The sequence below is a fragment of the Schistocerca gregaria genome, chromosome 5 (assembly GCF_023897955.1).
Source record: "Schistocerca gregaria isolate iqSchGreg1 chromosome 5, iqSchGreg1.2, whole genome shotgun sequence".
NCBI lineage: Eukaryota > Metazoa > Arthropoda > Insecta > Orthoptera > Acrididae > Schistocerca > Schistocerca gregaria.
This window is the reverse complement of record NC_064924.1, coordinates 574,800,509-574,815,297: the sequence shown is the minus strand read 5'-3', so window position 1 is coordinate 574,815,297 and position 14,789 is coordinate 574,800,509. Positions and strand designations below refer to the sequence as shown.

Sequence of the window (14,789 nt, the reverse complement as noted above, 5' to 3'; positions counted from 1 at the left end):
CCACCAAAAGTTTGCGGTCTGCAATTTCTTGTCCTAGTGCACAGCTTGTGGGATAGCGTGGCTCGACTGCGAAGTGCGCCTTTCGGCTCCTCTCTCTGGCTACAGTTTGCTGTTGTTCACAGTGGCACTGGCGTTGCCCATGGGGTTCATGTAAGGCGAATGCACGTCGCTCGGCCAACAGCGGCCTACTGCAGACGGACACTTAAGAGACACAAAATACAAATCGACATCGAGAGACAGGCCCTGTCATATGGCACTCGCGACGTATACGCTGAAATAGAATGTAAATTAAACGTCTTTTGTAGTGGGCGTCGCTCCACTGCAGTGTCACACATGGTGAATAAATAGGAAAACAGTAGAACGTCTGTGTAGGGCCATGTTTTTACCTACTGTGCCACCTGCCTGAATGTGTATAAGCATCTGTGGCATCACTCCTTCGCAGCCAAATTGCCACACTAGCTGTGTATCTCTAACAAAGTTGACGTATGTCCTCACCTCGGTGACGGTTAAAACGATTTCGCCCCCGGGTGGGCTCGAACCACCAACCGTTCGGTTAACAGCCGAACGCGCTAGCCGATTGCGCCACGGAGGCGTCGACTTTGGCTCACTTGTGCTCTCTATATCAACGCGACTGCACGTCGCTCGGCCAACAGCGGCCTACTGCAGACCGACACTTAAGAGACACAAAATACAAATCGACATCGAGAGACAGGCCCTGTCATATGGCACTCGCGACGTATACGCTGAAATTGAATGTAAATAAAACGTCTTTTGTAGTGGGCGTCGCTCCACTGCAGTGTCACACATGGTGAATAAGTAGGAAAACAGTAGAACGTCTGTGTAGGGCCATGTTTTTACCTACAGTGCCACCTGCCTCAATGTGTATAAGCATCTGTGGCATCACTTCTTCGCAGCCAAATTGCCACACTAGCTGTGTATTTTCTAACAAAGTTGATGTTTGTCCTCACCTCGGTGACGGTTAAAACGATTTCGCCTCCGGGTGGGCTCGAACCACCAACCTTTCGGTTAACAGCCGAACGCGCTAGCCGAATGCGCCACGGAGGCGTCGACTTTGGCTGACTTGTGCTCTCTATATCGATGCAATTCGTACACATTCTGCAGGAATCTCGCAGAATGGTAGCATCTGCTTATGCCTCTTCACATGGATAACGTGCATGCACACTGTAGCGACACTCATAAACGAATGACATTATACTACAAAATGCATACAAACCACTGTTCTCCCTATGCATTCAGAAAACCTCCTAGGCCAGTAAAATACTTGTCATGGGTTGTAGAACATCCCTTTCATTCAGTGTGCTGCCATGTGATAGATATTTCTCGAGGTAGCTCCGCAAGTTGCAGGAAAGTTAAAAAAATGGATACCTTCTGTGAGGTTCGAACTCACGACACCTGGTTTACGAGACCAGTGCTCTACCACTGAGCTAAGAAGGCGGCAGCACTGTATTTGCGAGCTATCCTCGAATTCTCACTTCATCACACTGAATCCTGCAGCCCTCGACCAGATAATTGATTTGGCGCACTGCTGCTGCTGGGAGTGTCCACATTGCCGTTCTCCAAATCTCTCGACTGTTTCGCTCTTACGATCGGCGACGACCGTCAGGCCACCAAAAGTTTGCGGTCTGCAATTTCTTGTCCTAGTGCACAGCTTGTGGGATAACGTGGCTCGACTGCGAAATGCGCCTTTCGGCTCCACTCTCTGGCTACAGTTTGCTGTTGTTCACAGTGGCACTGGCGTTGCCCATGGGGTTCATGTAAGGCGACTGCACGTCGCTCGGCCAACAGCGGCCTATTGCAGACCGACACTTAAGAGACACAAAATACAAATCGACATCGAGAGACAGGCCCTGTCATATGGCACTCGCGACGTATACGCTGAAATTGAAAGTAAATAAAACGTCTTTTGTAGTGGGCGTCGCTCCACTGCAGTGTCACACATTGTGAATAAATAGGAAAACAGTAGAACGTCTGTGTAGGGCCATGTTTTTACCTACTGTGCCACCTGCCTGAATGTGTATAAGCATCTGTGGCATCACTCCTTCGCAGCCAAATTGCCACACTAGCTGTGTATCTCTAACAAAGTTGACGTATGTCCTCACCTCGGTGACGGTTAAAACGGTTACGCCCCCGGGTGGGCTCGAACCACCAACCGTTCGGTTAACAGCCGAACGCGCTAGCCGATTGCGCCACGGAGGCGTCGACTTTGGCTCACTTGTGCTCTCTATATCAACGCGACTGCACGTCGCTCGGCCAACAGCGGCCTACTGCAGACCGACACTTAAGAGACACAAAATACAAATCGACATCGAGAGACAGGCCCTGTCATATGGCACTCGCGACGTATACGCTGAAATTGAATGTAAATTAAACGTCTTTTGTAGTGGACGTCACTCCACTGCAGTGTCACACATGGTGAATAAATAGGAAAACAGTAGAACGTCTGTGTAGGGCCATGTTTTTACCTACTGTGCCACCTGCCTGAATGTGTATAAGCATCTGTGGCATCACTCCTTCGCAGCCAAATTGCCACACTAGCTGTGTATCTCTAACGAAGTTGACGTATGTCCTCACCTCGGTGACGGTTAAAACGATTTCCCCCCCGGGTGGGCTCGAACCACCAACCTTTCGGTTAACAGCCGAACGCGCTAGCCGATTGCGCCACGGAGGCGTCGACTTAAGCTCACTTGTGCTCTCTATATCAACGCAATTCGTACACATTCTGCAGGAATCTCGCAGAATGGTAACATCTGCTTATGCCTCTTCACATGGATAACGTGCATGCACACTGTAGCGAGGCTCATAAACGAATGACATCGCCAAGCATGACATTATACTACAAAATGCATACAAACCACTGTTATCCCTATGCATTCAGAAAACCTCCTCGGCCAGTAGAATACTTGTCATAGGTTGTAGAACATCCCTTTCATTCAGTGTACTGCCATGTGATAGATATTGCTCGAGGTAGCTCCGCACGTTGCAGGAAAGTTAAAAAAATGGATGCCTTCTGTGAGGTTCGAACTCACGACTCCTGGTTTACGAGACCAGTGCTCTACCACTGCGCTAAGAAGGCGGCAGCTTTGTATTTGCGAGCTATCCCCGAATTCTCACTTCATCACACTGAATCTTGCAGCCCTCGACCAGATAATTGATTTGGCGCACTTCTGCTGCCGTCAGGCCACCAAAAGTTTGCGGTCTGCAATTTCTTGTCCTAGTGCACAGTTTGTGGGATAACGTGGCTCGACTGCGAAATGCGCCTTTCGGCTCCACTCTCTGGCTACAGTTTGCTGTTGTTCACAGTGGCACTGGCGTTGCCCATGGGGTTCATGTACGACGACTGCACGTCGCTCGGCCAGCAGCGTCCTACTGCAGACCGACACTTAAGAGACACAAAATACAAATCGACATCGAGAGACAGGCCCTGTCATATGGCACTCGCGACGTATACGCTGAAATTGAAAGTAAATAAAACGTCTTTTGTAGTGGGCGTCGCTCCACTGCAGTGTCACACATGGTGAATAAATAGGAAAACAGCGGAACGTCTGCGTAGGGCCATGTTTTTACCGACAGTGCCACCTGCCTTAATGTGTATAAGCATCTGTGGCATCACTCCTTCGCAGCCAAATTGCCACACCAGCTGTGTATTTTTTAACAAAGTTGATGTAAGTCTTCAGCTCGGTCACGGTTAAAAGGCTTTCGCCCCCAGGTGGGCTCGAACCACCAACCTTTCGGTTAACAGCCGAACGCGCTAGCCGATTGCGCCACGGAGGCGTCGACTTTGGCTCACATATGCTCTCTATATCAACGCAATTCGTACACATTCTTCAGGAATCTCGCAGAATGGTAGCATCTGCTTATGCCTCTTCACATGGATAACGTGCATGCACACTGTAGCGACGCTCATAAACGAATGACATTATACTACAAAATGCATACAAACCACTGTTATCCCTATGCATTCAGAAAACCTCCTCGGCCAGTAGAATACTTGTCATAGGTTGTAGAACATCCCTTTCATTCAGTGTACTGCCATGTGATAGATATTGCTCGAGGTAGCTCCGCACGTTGCAGGAAAGTTAAAAAAATGGATGCCTTCTGTGAGGTTCGAACTCACGACTCCTGGTTTACGAGACCAGTGCTCTACCACTGAGCTAAGAAGGCGGCAGCTTTGTATTTGCGAGCTATCCCAAAATTCTCACTTCATCACACTGAATCTTGCAGCCCTCGACCAGATAATTGATTTGGCGCACTTCTGCTGCCGTCAGGCCACCAAAAGTTTGCGGTCTGCAATTTCTTGTCCTAGTGCACAGCTTGTGGGATAACGTGGCTCGACTGCGAAATGCGCCTTTCGGCTCCACTCTCTCGCTACAGTTTGCTGTTGTTCACAGTGGCACTGGCGTTGCCCATGGGGTTCATGTAAGGCGACTGCACGTCGCTCGGCCAACAGCGGCCTACTGCAGACGGACACTTAAGAGACACAAAATACAAATCGACATCGAGAGACAGGACCTGTCATATGGCACTCGCGACGTATACGCTGAAATTGAATGTAAATTAAACGTCTTTTGTAGTGGGCGTCGCTCCACTGCAGTGTCACACATGGTGAATAAATAGGAAAACAGTAGAACGTCTGTGTAGGGCCATGTTTTTACCTACTGTGCCACCTGCCTGAATGTGTATAAGCATCTGTGGCATCACTCCTTCGCAGCCAAATTGCCACACTAGCTGTGTATCTCTAACAAAGTTGACGTATGTCCTCACCTCGGTGACGGTTAAAACGATTTCGCCCCCGGGTGGGCTCGAACCACCAACCTTTCGGTTAACAGCCGAACGCGCTAGCCGATTGCGCCACGGAGGCGTCGACTTAGGCTCACTTGTGCTCTCTATATCAACGCAATTCGTACACATTCTCCAGGAATCTCGCAGAATGGTAACATCTGCTTATGCCTCTTCACATGGATAACGTGCATGAACACTGTAGCGAGGCTCATAAACGAATGACATCGCCAAACATGACATTATACTACAAAATGCATACAAACCACTGTTATCCCTATGCATTCAGAAAACCTCCTCGGCCGGTAAAATACTTGTCATAGGTTGTAGAACATCCCTTTCATTCAGTGTACTGCCATGTGATAGATATTGCTCGAGGTAGCTCCGCACGTTGCAGGAAAGTTAAAAAAATGGATGCCTTCTGCGAGGTTCGAACTCACGACTCCTGGTTTACGAGACCAGTGCTCTACCACTGAGCTAAGAAGGCGGCAGCTTTGTATTTGCGAGCTATCCCCGAATTCTCACTTCATCACACTGAATCTTGCAGCCCTCGACCAGATGATTGATTTGGCGCACTGCTGCTGCTGGGAGTGTCCACATTGCCGTTCTCCAAATCTCTCGACTATTTCGCCCTTACGATCAGCGACGACCGTCAGGCCACCAAAAGTTTGCGTTCTGCATTTTCTTGTCCTAGTGCACAGCTTGTGGGATAACGTGGCTCGACTGCGAAGTGCGCCTTTCGGCTCCTCTCTTTGGCTACAGTTTGCTGTTGTTCACAGTGGCACTGGCGTTGCCCATGGGGTTCATGTAAGGCGACTGCACGTCGCTCGGCCAACAGCGGCCTACTGCAGGCCGACACTTAAGAGACACAAAATACAAATCGACATCGAGAGACAGGCCCTGTCATATGGCACTCGCGACGTATACGCTGAAATTGAATGTAAATAAAACGTCTTTTGTAGTGGGCGTCGCTCCACTGCAGTGTCACACATGGTGAATAAATAGGAAAACAGTAGAACGTCTGTGTAGGGCAATGTTTTTACCGACAGTGCCACCTGCCTTAATGTGTATAAGCATCTGTGGCATCACTCCTTCGCAGCCAAATTGCCACACTAGCTGTGTATTTTCTAACAAAGTTGATGTTTGTCCTCACCTCGGTGACGGTTAAAACGATTTCGCTACCGGGTGGGCTCCAACCACCAACCTTTCGGTTAACAGCCGAACGCGCTAGCCGATTGCGCCACGGAGGCGTCGACTTTGGCTCACTTGTGCTCTCTATATCAACGCAATTCGTACACATTCTGCAGGAATCTCGCAGAATGGTAGCATCTGCTTATGCCTCTTCACATGGATAACGTGAATGCACACTGTAGCGACGCTCATAAACGAATGACATTATACTGCAAAATGCATACAAACCACTGTTCTGCCTATGCATTCAGAAAACCTCCTAGGCCAGTAGAATACTTGTCATAGGTTGTAGAACATCCCTTTCATTCAGTGTACTGCCATGTGATAGATATTGCTCGAGGTAGCTCCGCAAGTTGCACGAAAGTTAAACAAATGGATGCCTTCTGTGAGGTTCGAACTCACGACTCCTGGTTTACGAGACCAGTGCTCTACCACAGAGCTAAGAAGGCGGCAGCACTGTATTTGCGAGCCATCCCCGAATTCTCACTTCATCACACTGAATCTTGCAGCCCCCGACCAGATAATTGATTTGGCGCACTTCTGCTGCCGTCAGGCCACCAAACGTTTGCGGTCTGCAATTTCTTGTCCTAGTGCACAGCTTGTGGGATAATGTGGCTCGACTGCGAAATGCGCCTTTCGGCTCCACTCTCTGGCTACAGTTTGCTGTTGTTCACAGTGGCACTGGCGTTGCCCATGGGGCTTCATGTAAGGCGACTGCACGTCGCTCGGCCAGCAGCGGCCTACTGCAGACCGACACTTAAGAGGCACAAAATACAAATCGACATCGAGAGACAGGCCCTGTCATATGGCACTCGCGACGTATACGCTGAAATAGAATGTAAATAAAACGTCTTTTGTAGTGGGCGTCGCTCCACTGCAGTGTCACACATGGTGAATAAATAGGAAAACAGTAGAACGTCTGTGTAGGGCCATGTTTTTACCTACAGTGCCACCTGCCTTAATGTGTATAAGCATCTGTGGCATCATTCCTTCGCAGCCAAATTGCCACACTAGCTGTGTATTTTCTAACAAAGTTGATGTTTGTCCTCACCTCGGTGACGGTTAAAACGATTTCGCCCCCGGGTGGGCTCGAACCACCAACCTTTCGGTTAACAGCCGAACGCGCTAGCCGATTGCGCCACGGAGGCGTCGACTTTGGCTCACTTGTGCTCTCTATATCGATGCAATTCGAACACATTCTGCAGGAATCTCGCAGAATGGTAGCATCTGCTTATGCCTCTTCACATGGATAACATGCATGAACACTGTAGCGACGCTCATAAACGAATGACATTATACTACAAAATGCATACAAACCACTGATCTCCCTATGCTTTCAGAAAACCTCCTAGGCCAGTAAAATACTTGTCATGGGTTGTAGAACATCCCTTTCATTCAGTGTGCTGCCATGTGATCGATATTTCTCAAGGTAGCTTCGCACGTTGCAGGAAAGTTAAAAAAATGGATGCCTTCTGTGAGGTTCGAACTCACAATTCCTGGTTTACGAGACCAGTGCTCTACCACTGAGCTAAGAAGGCGGCAGCACTGTATTTGCGAGCTATCCCCGAATTCTCACTTCATCACACTGAATCTTGCAGCCCTCGACCAGATAATTGATTTGGCGCACTGCTGCTGCTGGGAGTGTCCACATTGCCGTTCTCCAAATCTCTCGACTGTTTCGCCCTTACGATCAGCGACGACCGTCAGGCCACCAAAAGTTTGCGGTCTGCAATTTCTTGTCCTAGTGCACAGCTTGTGGGATAACGTGGCTCGACTGCGAAGTGCGCCTTTCGGCTCCACTCTCTGGCTACCGTTTGCTGTTGTTCACAGTGGCACTGGCGTTGCCCATGGGGTTCATGTAAGGCGACTGCACGTCGCTCGGCCAACAGCGGCCTACTGCAGACCGACACTTAAGAGACATAAAATACAAATCGACATCGAGAGACAGGCCCTGTCATATGGCACTCGCGACGTATAGGCTGAAATTGAATGTAAATAAAACGTCTTTTGTAGTGGGCGTCGCTCCACTGCAGTGTCACACATGGTGAATAAATAGGAAAACAGTAGAACGTCTGTGTAGGGCCATGTTTTTACCTACTGTGCCACCTGCCTGAATGTGTATAAGCATCTGTGGCATCACTCCTTCGCAGCCAAATTGCCACACTAGCTGTGTATCTCTAACAAAGTTGACGTATGTCCTCACCTCGGTGACGGTTAAAACGATTTCGCCCCCAGGTGGGCTCGAACCACCAACCTTTCGGTTAACAGCCGAACGCGCTAGCCGATTGCGCCACGGAGGCGTCGACTTTGGTTCACTTGTGCTCTCTATATCAACGCAATTCGTACACATTCTGCAAAAATCTCGCAGAATGGTGGCATCTGCTTATGCCTCTTCACATGGATAACGTGCATGCACACTGTAGCGACGCTCATAAACGAATGACATTATACTACAAAATGCATACAAACCACTGTTCTGCCTATGCATTCAGAAAACCTCCTAGGCCAGTAGAATACTTGTCATAGGTTGTAGAACATCCCTTTCATTCAGTGTACTGCCATGTGATAGATATTGCTCGAGGTAGCTCCGCAAGTTGCACGAAAGTTAAAAAAATGGATGCCTTCTGTAAGGTTCGAACTCACGACTCCTGGTTTACGAGACCAGTGCTCTACCACTGAGCTAAGAAGGCGGCAGCTTCGAATATGCGAGCTATCCCCGAATTCTCACTTCATCACACTGAATCTTGCAGCCCTCGACCAGATAATTGATTTGGCGCACTGCTGCTGCTGGGAGTGTCCACATTGCCGTTCTCCAAATCTCTCGAGTGTTTCGCCCTTACGATCGGCGACGACCGTCAGGCCACCAAAAGTTTGCGGTCTGCAATTTCTTGTCCTAGTGCACAGCTTGTGGGATAACGTGGCTCGACTGCGAAATGCGCCTTTCGGCTCCACTCTCTGGCTACAGTTTGCTGTTGTTCACAGTGGCACTGGCGTTGCCCATGGGGCTTCATGTAAGGCGACTGCACGTCGCTCGGCCAACAGCGGCCTACTGCAGGCCGACACTTAAGAGACACAAAATACAAATCGATATCGAGAGACAGGCCCTGTCATATGGCACTCGCGACGTATACGCTGAAATTGAATGTAAATAAAACGTCTTTTGTAGTGGGCGTCGCTCCACTGCAGTGTCACACATGGTGAATAAATAGGAAAACAGTAGAACGTCTGTGTAGGGCAATGTTTTTACCGACAGTGCCACCTGCCTTAATGTGTATAAGCATCTGTGGCATCACTCCTTCGCAGCCAAATTGCCACACTAGCTGTGTATTTTCTAACAAAGTTGATGTTTGTCCTCACCTCGGTGACGGTTAAAACGATTTCGCTACCGGGTGGGCTCCAACCACCAACCTTTCGGTTAACAGCCGAACGCGCTAGCCGATTGCGCCACGGAGGCGTCGACTTTGGCTCACTTGTGCTCTCTATATCAACGCAATTCGTACACATTCTGCAGGAATCTCGCAGAATGGTAGCATCTGCTTATGCCTCTTCACATGGATAACGTGAATGCACACTGTAGCGACGCTCATAAACGAATGACATTATACTGCAAAATGCATACAAACCACTGTTCTGCCTATGCATTCAGAAAACCTCCTAGGCCAGTAGAATACTTGTCATAGGTTGTAGAACATCCCTTTCATTCAGTGTACTGCCATGTGATAGATATTGCTCGAGGTAGCTCCGCAAGTTGCACGAAAGTTAAACAAATGGATGCCTTCTGTGAGGTTCGAACTCACGACTCCTGGTTTACGAGACCAGTGCTCTACCACAGAGCTAAGAAGGCGGCAGCACTGTATTTGCGAGCCATCCCCGAATTCTCACTTCATCACACTGAATCTTGCAGCCCCCGACCAGATAATTGATTTGGCGCACTTCTGCTGCCGTCAGGCCACCAAACGTTTGCGGTCTGCAATTTCTTGTCCTAGTGCACAGCTTGTGGGATAATGTGGCTCGACTGCGAAATGCGCCTTTCGGCTCCACTCTCTGGCTACAGTTTGCTGTTGTTCACAGTGGCACTGGCGTTGCCCATGGGGCTTCATGTAAGGCGACTGCACGTCGCTCGGCCAGCAGCGGCCTACTGCAGACCGACACTTAAGAGGCACAAAATACAAATCGACATCGAGAGACAGGCCCTGTCATATGGCACTCGCGACGTATACGCTGAAATAGAATGTAAATAAAACGTCTTTTGTAGTGGGCGTCGCTCCACTGCAGTGTCACACATGGTGAATAAATAGGAAAACAGTAGAACGTCTGTGTAGGGCCATGTTTTTACCTACAGTGCCACCTGCCTTAATGTGTATAAGCATCTGTGGCATCATTCCTTCGCAGCCAAATTGCCACACTAGCTGTGTATTTTCTAACAAAGTTGATGTTTGTCCTCACCTCGGTGACGGTTAAAACGATTTCGCCCCCGGGTGGGCTCGAACCACCAACCTTTCGGTTAACAGCCGAACGCGCTAGCCGATTGCGCCACGGAGGCGTCGACTTTGGCTCACTTGTGCTCTCTATATCGATGCAATTCGAACACATTCTGCAGGAATCTCGCAGAATGGTAGCATCTGCTTATGCCTCTTCACATGGATAACATGCATGAACACTGTAGCGACGCTCATAAACGAATGACATTATACTACAAAATGCATACAAACCACTGATCTCCCTATGCATTCAGAAAACCTCCTAGGCCAGTAAAATACTTGTCATGGGTTGTAGAACATCCCTTTCATTCAGTGTGCTGCCATGTGATCGATATTTCTCAAGGTAGCTTCGCACGTTGCAGGAAAGTTAAAAAAATGGATGCCTTCTGTGAGGTTCGAACTCACAATTCCTGGTTTACGAGACCAGTGCTCTACCACTGAGCTAAGAAGGCGGCAGCACTGTATTTGCGAGCTATCCCCGAATTCTCACTTCATCACACTGAATCTTGCAGCCCTCGACCAGATAATTGATTTGGCGCACTGCTGCTGCTGGGAGTGTCCACATTGCCGTTCTCCAAATCTCTCGACTGTTTCGCCCTTACGATCAGCGACGACCGTCAGGCCACCAAAAGTTTGCGGTCTGCAATTTCTTGTCCTAGTGCACAGCTTGTGGGATAACGTGGCTCGACTGCGAAGTGCGCCTTTCGGCTCCACTCTCTGGCTACCGTTTGCTGTTTTTCACAGTGGCACTGGCGTTGCCCATGGGGTTCATGTAAGGCGACTGCACGTCGCTCGGCCAACAGCGGCCTACTGCAGACCGACACTTAAGAGACATAAAATACAAATCGACATCGAGAGACAGGCCCTGTCATATGGCACTCGCGACGTATAGGCTGAAATTGAATGTAAATAAAACGTCTTTTGTAGTGGGCGTCGCTCCACTGCAGTGTCACACATGGTGAATAAATAGGAAAACAGTAGAACGTCTGTGTAGGGCCATGTTTTTACCTACTGTGCCACCTGCCTGAATGTGTATAAGCATCTGTGGCATCACTCCTTCGCAGCCAAATTGCCACACTAGCTGTGTATCTCTAACAAAGTTGACGTATGTCCTCACCTCGGTGACGGTTAAAACGATTTCGCCCCCAGGTGGGCTCGAACCACCAACCTTTCGGTTAACAGCCGAACGCGCTAGCCGATTGCGCCACGGAGGCGTCGACTTTGGTTCACTTGTGCTCTCTATATCAACGCAATTCGTACACATTCTGCAAAAATCTCGCAGAATGGTGGCATCTGCTTATGCCTCTTCACATGGATAACGTGCATGCACACTGTAGCGACGCTCATAAACGAATGACATTATACTACAAAATGCATACAAACCACTGTTCTGCCTATGCATTCAGAAAACCTCCTAGGCCAGTAGAATACTTGTCATAGGTTGTAGAACATCCCTTTCATTCAGTGTACTGCCATGTGATAGATATTGCTCGAGGTAGCACCGCAAGTTGCACGAAAGTTAAAAAAATGGATGCCTTCTGTAAGGTTCGAACTCACGACTCCTGGTTTACGAGACCAGTGCTCTACCACTGAGCTAAGAAGGCGGCAGCTTCGAATATGCGAGCTATCCCCGAATTCTCACTTCATCACACTGAATCTTGCAGCCCTCGACCAGATAATTGATTTGGCGCACTGCTGCTGCTGGGAGTGTCCACATTGCCGTTCTCCAAATCTCTCGAGTGTTTCGCCCTTACGATCGGCGACGACCGTCAGGCCACCAAAAGTTTGCGGTCTGCAATTTCTTGTCCTAGTGCACAGCTTGTGGGATAACGTGGCTCGACTGCGAAATGCGCCTTTCGGCTCCACTCTCTGGCTACAGTTTGCTGTTGTTCACAGTGGCACTGGCGTTGCCCATGGGGCTTCATGTAAGGCGACTGCACGTCGCTCGGCCAACAGCGGCCTACTGCAGGCCGACACTTAAGAGACACAAAATACAAATTGACATCGAGAGACAGGCCCTGTCATATGGCACTCGCGACGTATACGCTGAAATTGAATGTAAATAAAACGTCTTTTGTAGTGGGCGTCGCTCCACTGCAGTGTCACACATGCTGAATAAATAGGAAAACAGTAGAACGTCTGTGTAGGGCCATGTTTTTACCTACAGTGCCACCTGCCTGAATGTGTATAAGCATCTGTGGCATCACTCCTTCGCAGCCAAATTGCCACACTAGCTGTGTATCTCTAACAAAGTTGACGTATGTCCTCACCTCGGTGACGGTTAAAACGATTTCGCCCTCGGGTGGGCTCGAACCACCAACCTTTCGGTTAACAGCCGAACGCGCTAGCCGATTGCGCCACGGAGGCGTCGACTTTGGCTCACATATGCTCTTTATATCAACGCAATTCGTACACATTCTGCAGGAATCTCGCAGAATGGTAGCATCTGCTTATGCCTCTTCACATGGATAACGTGCATGCACACTGTAGCGACGCTCATAAACGAATGACATTATACTACAAAATGCATACAAACCACTGTTCTGCCTATGCATTCAGAAAACCTCCTAGGCCAGTAGAATACTTGTCATAGGTTGTAGAACATCCCTTTCATTCAGTGTACTGCCATGTGATAGATATTGCTCGAGGTAGCTTTGCACGTTGCAGGAAAGTTAAAAAAATGGATGCCTTCTGTGAGGTTCGAACTCACGACTCCTGGTTTACGAGACCTGTCCTCTACCACTGAGCTAAGAAGGCGGCAGCACTGTATTAGCGAGCCATCCCCGAATTCTCACTTCATCACACTGAATCTTGCAGAACTCGACCAGATAATTGATTTGGCGCACTTCTGCTACCGTCAGGCCACCAAAAGTTTGCGGTCTGCAATTTCTTGTCCTAGTGCACAGCTTGTGGGATAACGTGGCTCGACTGTGAAATGCGCCTTTCGGCTCCACTCTCTGGCTACAGTTTGCTGTTGTTCACAGTGGCACTGGCGTTGCCCATGGGGCTTCATGTAAGGCGACTGCACGTCGCTCGGCCAACAGCGGCCTACTGCAGACCGACACTTAAGAGACACAAAATACAAATCGACATCGAGAGACAGGCCCTGTCATATGGCACTCGCGACGTATACGCTGAAATTGAATGTAAATAAAACGTCTTTTGTAGTGGGCGTCGCTCCACTGCAGTGTCACACATGGTGAATTAATTGGAAAACAGTAGAACATCTGTGTAGGGCCATGTTTTTACCTACAGTGCCACCTGCCTGAATGTGTATAAGCATCTGTGGCATCACTCCTTCGCAGCCAAATTGCCACACTAGCTGTGTATCTCTAACAAAGTTGACGTATGTCCTCACCTCGGTGACGGTTAAAACGATTTCGCCCTCGGGTATGCTCGAACCACCAACCTTTCGGTTAACAGCCGAACGCGCTAGCCGATTGCGCCACGGAGGCGTCGACTTTGGCTCACATATGCTCTTTATATCAACGCAATTCGTACACATACTGCAGGAATCTCGCAGAATGGTAGCATCTGCTTATGCCTCTTCACATGGATAACGTGCATGCACACTGTAGCGACGCTCATAAACGAATGACATTATACTACAAAATGCATACAAACCACTGTTCTGCCTATGCATTCAGAAAACCTCCTAGGCCAGTAGAATACTTGTCATAGGTTGTAGAACATCCCTTTCATTCAGTGTACTGCCATGTGATAGATATTGCTCGAGGTAGCTTTGCACGTTGCAGGAAAGTTAAAAGAATGGATGCCTTCTGTGAGGTTCGAACTCACGACTCCTGGTTTACGAGACCAGTCCTCTACCACTGAGCTAAGAAGGCGGCAGCACTGTATTAGCGAGCCATCCCCGAATTCTCACTTCATCACACTGAATCTTGCAGAACTCGACCAGATAATTGATTTGGCGCACTTCTGCTGCCGTCAGGCCACCAAAAGTTTGCGGTCTGCAATTTCTTGTCCTAGTGCACAGCTTGTGGGATAACGTGGCTCGACTGCGAAATGCGCCTTTCGGCTCCACTCTCTGGCTACAGTTTGCTGTTGTTCACAGTGGCACTGGCGTTGCCCATGGGGCTTCATGTAAGGCGACTGCACGTCGCTCGGCCAGCAGCGGCCTACTGCAGACCGACACTTAAGAGACACAAAATACAAATCGACATCGAGAGACAGGACCTGTCATATGGCACTCGCGACGTATACGCTGAAATTGAATGTAAATAAAACGTCTTTTGTAGTGGGCGTCGCTCCACTGCAGTGTCACACATGGTGAATAAATAGGAAAACAGTAGAACGTCTGTG

At 49.0% G+C, this 14,789-nt stretch overlaps 25 non-coding genes across 25 annotated transcripts; all 25 read right to left on the bottom strand.

Annotated features, from left to right (window-relative positions):
- Positions 1-518: 518 nt before the first annotated feature.
- On the bottom strand, positions 519-592 carry Trnan-guu (transfer RNA asparagine (anticodon GUU)). Its single transcript has one exon. It is a non-coding gene; the product is annotated as a tRNA-Asn (tRNA).
- A 399-nt stretch (positions 593-991) lies between these two features.
- On the bottom strand, positions 992-1,065 carry Trnan-guu (transfer RNA asparagine (anticodon GUU)). The gene has a single exon. It is a non-coding gene; the product is annotated as a tRNA-Asn (tRNA).
- Positions 1,066-1,383: 318 nt separating this feature from the next.
- Trnat-cgu (transfer RNA threonine (anticodon CGU)) lies at positions 1,384-1,455 on the bottom strand. The gene has a single exon. It is a non-coding gene; the product is annotated as a tRNA-Thr (tRNA).
- Positions 1,456-2,143: 688 nt separating this feature from the next.
- On the bottom strand, positions 2,144-2,217 carry Trnan-guu (transfer RNA asparagine (anticodon GUU)). Its single transcript has one exon. It is a non-coding gene; the product is annotated as a tRNA-Asn (tRNA).
- Positions 2,218-2,615: 398 nt separating this feature from the next.
- Positions 2,616-2,689, bottom strand: Trnan-guu (transfer RNA asparagine (anticodon GUU)). The gene has a single exon. It is a non-coding gene; the product is annotated as a tRNA-Asn (tRNA).
- Positions 2,690-3,022: 333 nt separating this feature from the next.
- Positions 3,023-3,094, bottom strand: Trnat-cgu (transfer RNA threonine (anticodon CGU)). The gene has a single exon. It is a non-coding gene; the product is annotated as a tRNA-Thr (tRNA).
- A 624-nt stretch (positions 3,095-3,718) lies between these two features.
- Positions 3,719-3,792, bottom strand: Trnan-guu (transfer RNA asparagine (anticodon GUU)). The gene has a single exon. It is a non-coding gene; the product is annotated as a tRNA-Asn (tRNA).
- Positions 3,793-4,110: 318 nt separating this feature from the next.
- On the bottom strand, positions 4,111-4,182 carry Trnat-cgu (transfer RNA threonine (anticodon CGU)). Its single transcript has one exon. It is a non-coding gene; the product is annotated as a tRNA-Thr (tRNA).
- Positions 4,183-4,805: 623 nt separating this feature from the next.
- On the bottom strand, positions 4,806-4,879 carry Trnan-guu (transfer RNA asparagine (anticodon GUU)). Its single transcript has one exon. It is a non-coding gene; the product is annotated as a tRNA-Asn (tRNA).
- Positions 4,880-5,212: 333 nt separating this feature from the next.
- Trnat-cgu (transfer RNA threonine (anticodon CGU)) lies at positions 5,213-5,284 on the bottom strand. Its single transcript has one exon. It is a non-coding gene; the product is annotated as a tRNA-Thr (tRNA).
- Positions 5,285-5,973: 689 nt separating this feature from the next.
- Positions 5,974-6,047, bottom strand: Trnan-guu (transfer RNA asparagine (anticodon GUU)). The gene has a single exon. It is a non-coding gene; the product is annotated as a tRNA-Asn (tRNA).
- Positions 6,048-6,365: 318 nt separating this feature from the next.
- On the bottom strand, positions 6,366-6,437 carry Trnat-cgu (transfer RNA threonine (anticodon CGU)). Its single transcript has one exon. It is a non-coding gene; the product is annotated as a tRNA-Thr (tRNA).
- Positions 6,438-7,062: 625 nt separating this feature from the next.
- Positions 7,063-7,136, bottom strand: Trnan-guu (transfer RNA asparagine (anticodon GUU)). The gene has a single exon. It is a non-coding gene; the product is annotated as a tRNA-Asn (tRNA).
- Positions 7,137-7,454: 318 nt separating this feature from the next.
- On the bottom strand, positions 7,455-7,526 carry Trnat-cgu (transfer RNA threonine (anticodon CGU)). Its single transcript has one exon. It is a non-coding gene; the product is annotated as a tRNA-Thr (tRNA).
- Positions 7,527-8,214: 688 nt separating this feature from the next.
- Trnan-guu (transfer RNA asparagine (anticodon GUU)) lies at positions 8,215-8,288 on the bottom strand. The gene has a single exon. It is a non-coding gene; the product is annotated as a tRNA-Asn (tRNA).
- Positions 8,289-8,606: 318 nt separating this feature from the next.
- On the bottom strand, positions 8,607-8,678 carry Trnat-cgu (transfer RNA threonine (anticodon CGU)). The gene has a single exon. It is a non-coding gene; the product is annotated as a tRNA-Thr (tRNA).
- Positions 8,679-9,368: 690 nt separating this feature from the next.
- Trnan-guu (transfer RNA asparagine (anticodon GUU)) lies at positions 9,369-9,442 on the bottom strand. The gene has a single exon. It is a non-coding gene; the product is annotated as a tRNA-Asn (tRNA).
- Positions 9,443-9,760: 318 nt separating this feature from the next.
- Positions 9,761-9,832, bottom strand: Trnat-cgu (transfer RNA threonine (anticodon CGU)). The gene has a single exon. It is a non-coding gene; the product is annotated as a tRNA-Thr (tRNA).
- A 625-nt stretch (positions 9,833-10,457) lies between these two features.
- Positions 10,458-10,531, bottom strand: Trnan-guu (transfer RNA asparagine (anticodon GUU)). The gene has a single exon. It is a non-coding gene; the product is annotated as a tRNA-Asn (tRNA).
- Positions 10,532-10,849: 318 nt separating this feature from the next.
- On the bottom strand, positions 10,850-10,921 carry Trnat-cgu (transfer RNA threonine (anticodon CGU)). Its single transcript has one exon. It is a non-coding gene; the product is annotated as a tRNA-Thr (tRNA).
- A 688-nt stretch (positions 10,922-11,609) lies between these two features.
- On the bottom strand, positions 11,610-11,683 carry Trnan-guu (transfer RNA asparagine (anticodon GUU)). The gene has a single exon. It is a non-coding gene; the product is annotated as a tRNA-Asn (tRNA).
- A 318-nt stretch (positions 11,684-12,001) lies between these two features.
- Trnat-cgu (transfer RNA threonine (anticodon CGU)) lies at positions 12,002-12,073 on the bottom strand. Its single transcript has one exon. It is a non-coding gene; the product is annotated as a tRNA-Thr (tRNA).
- A 689-nt stretch (positions 12,074-12,762) lies between these two features.
- On the bottom strand, positions 12,763-12,836 carry Trnan-guu (transfer RNA asparagine (anticodon GUU)). The gene has a single exon. It is a non-coding gene; the product is annotated as a tRNA-Asn (tRNA).
- A 318-nt stretch (positions 12,837-13,154) lies between these two features.
- On the bottom strand, positions 13,155-13,226 carry Trnat-cgu (transfer RNA threonine (anticodon CGU)). Its single transcript has one exon. It is a non-coding gene; the product is annotated as a tRNA-Thr (tRNA).
- A 1,016-nt stretch (positions 13,227-14,242) lies between these two features.
- Trnat-cgu (transfer RNA threonine (anticodon CGU)) lies at positions 14,243-14,314 on the bottom strand. The gene has a single exon. It is a non-coding gene; the product is annotated as a tRNA-Thr (tRNA).
- Positions 14,315-14,789: the final 475 nt, after the last annotated feature.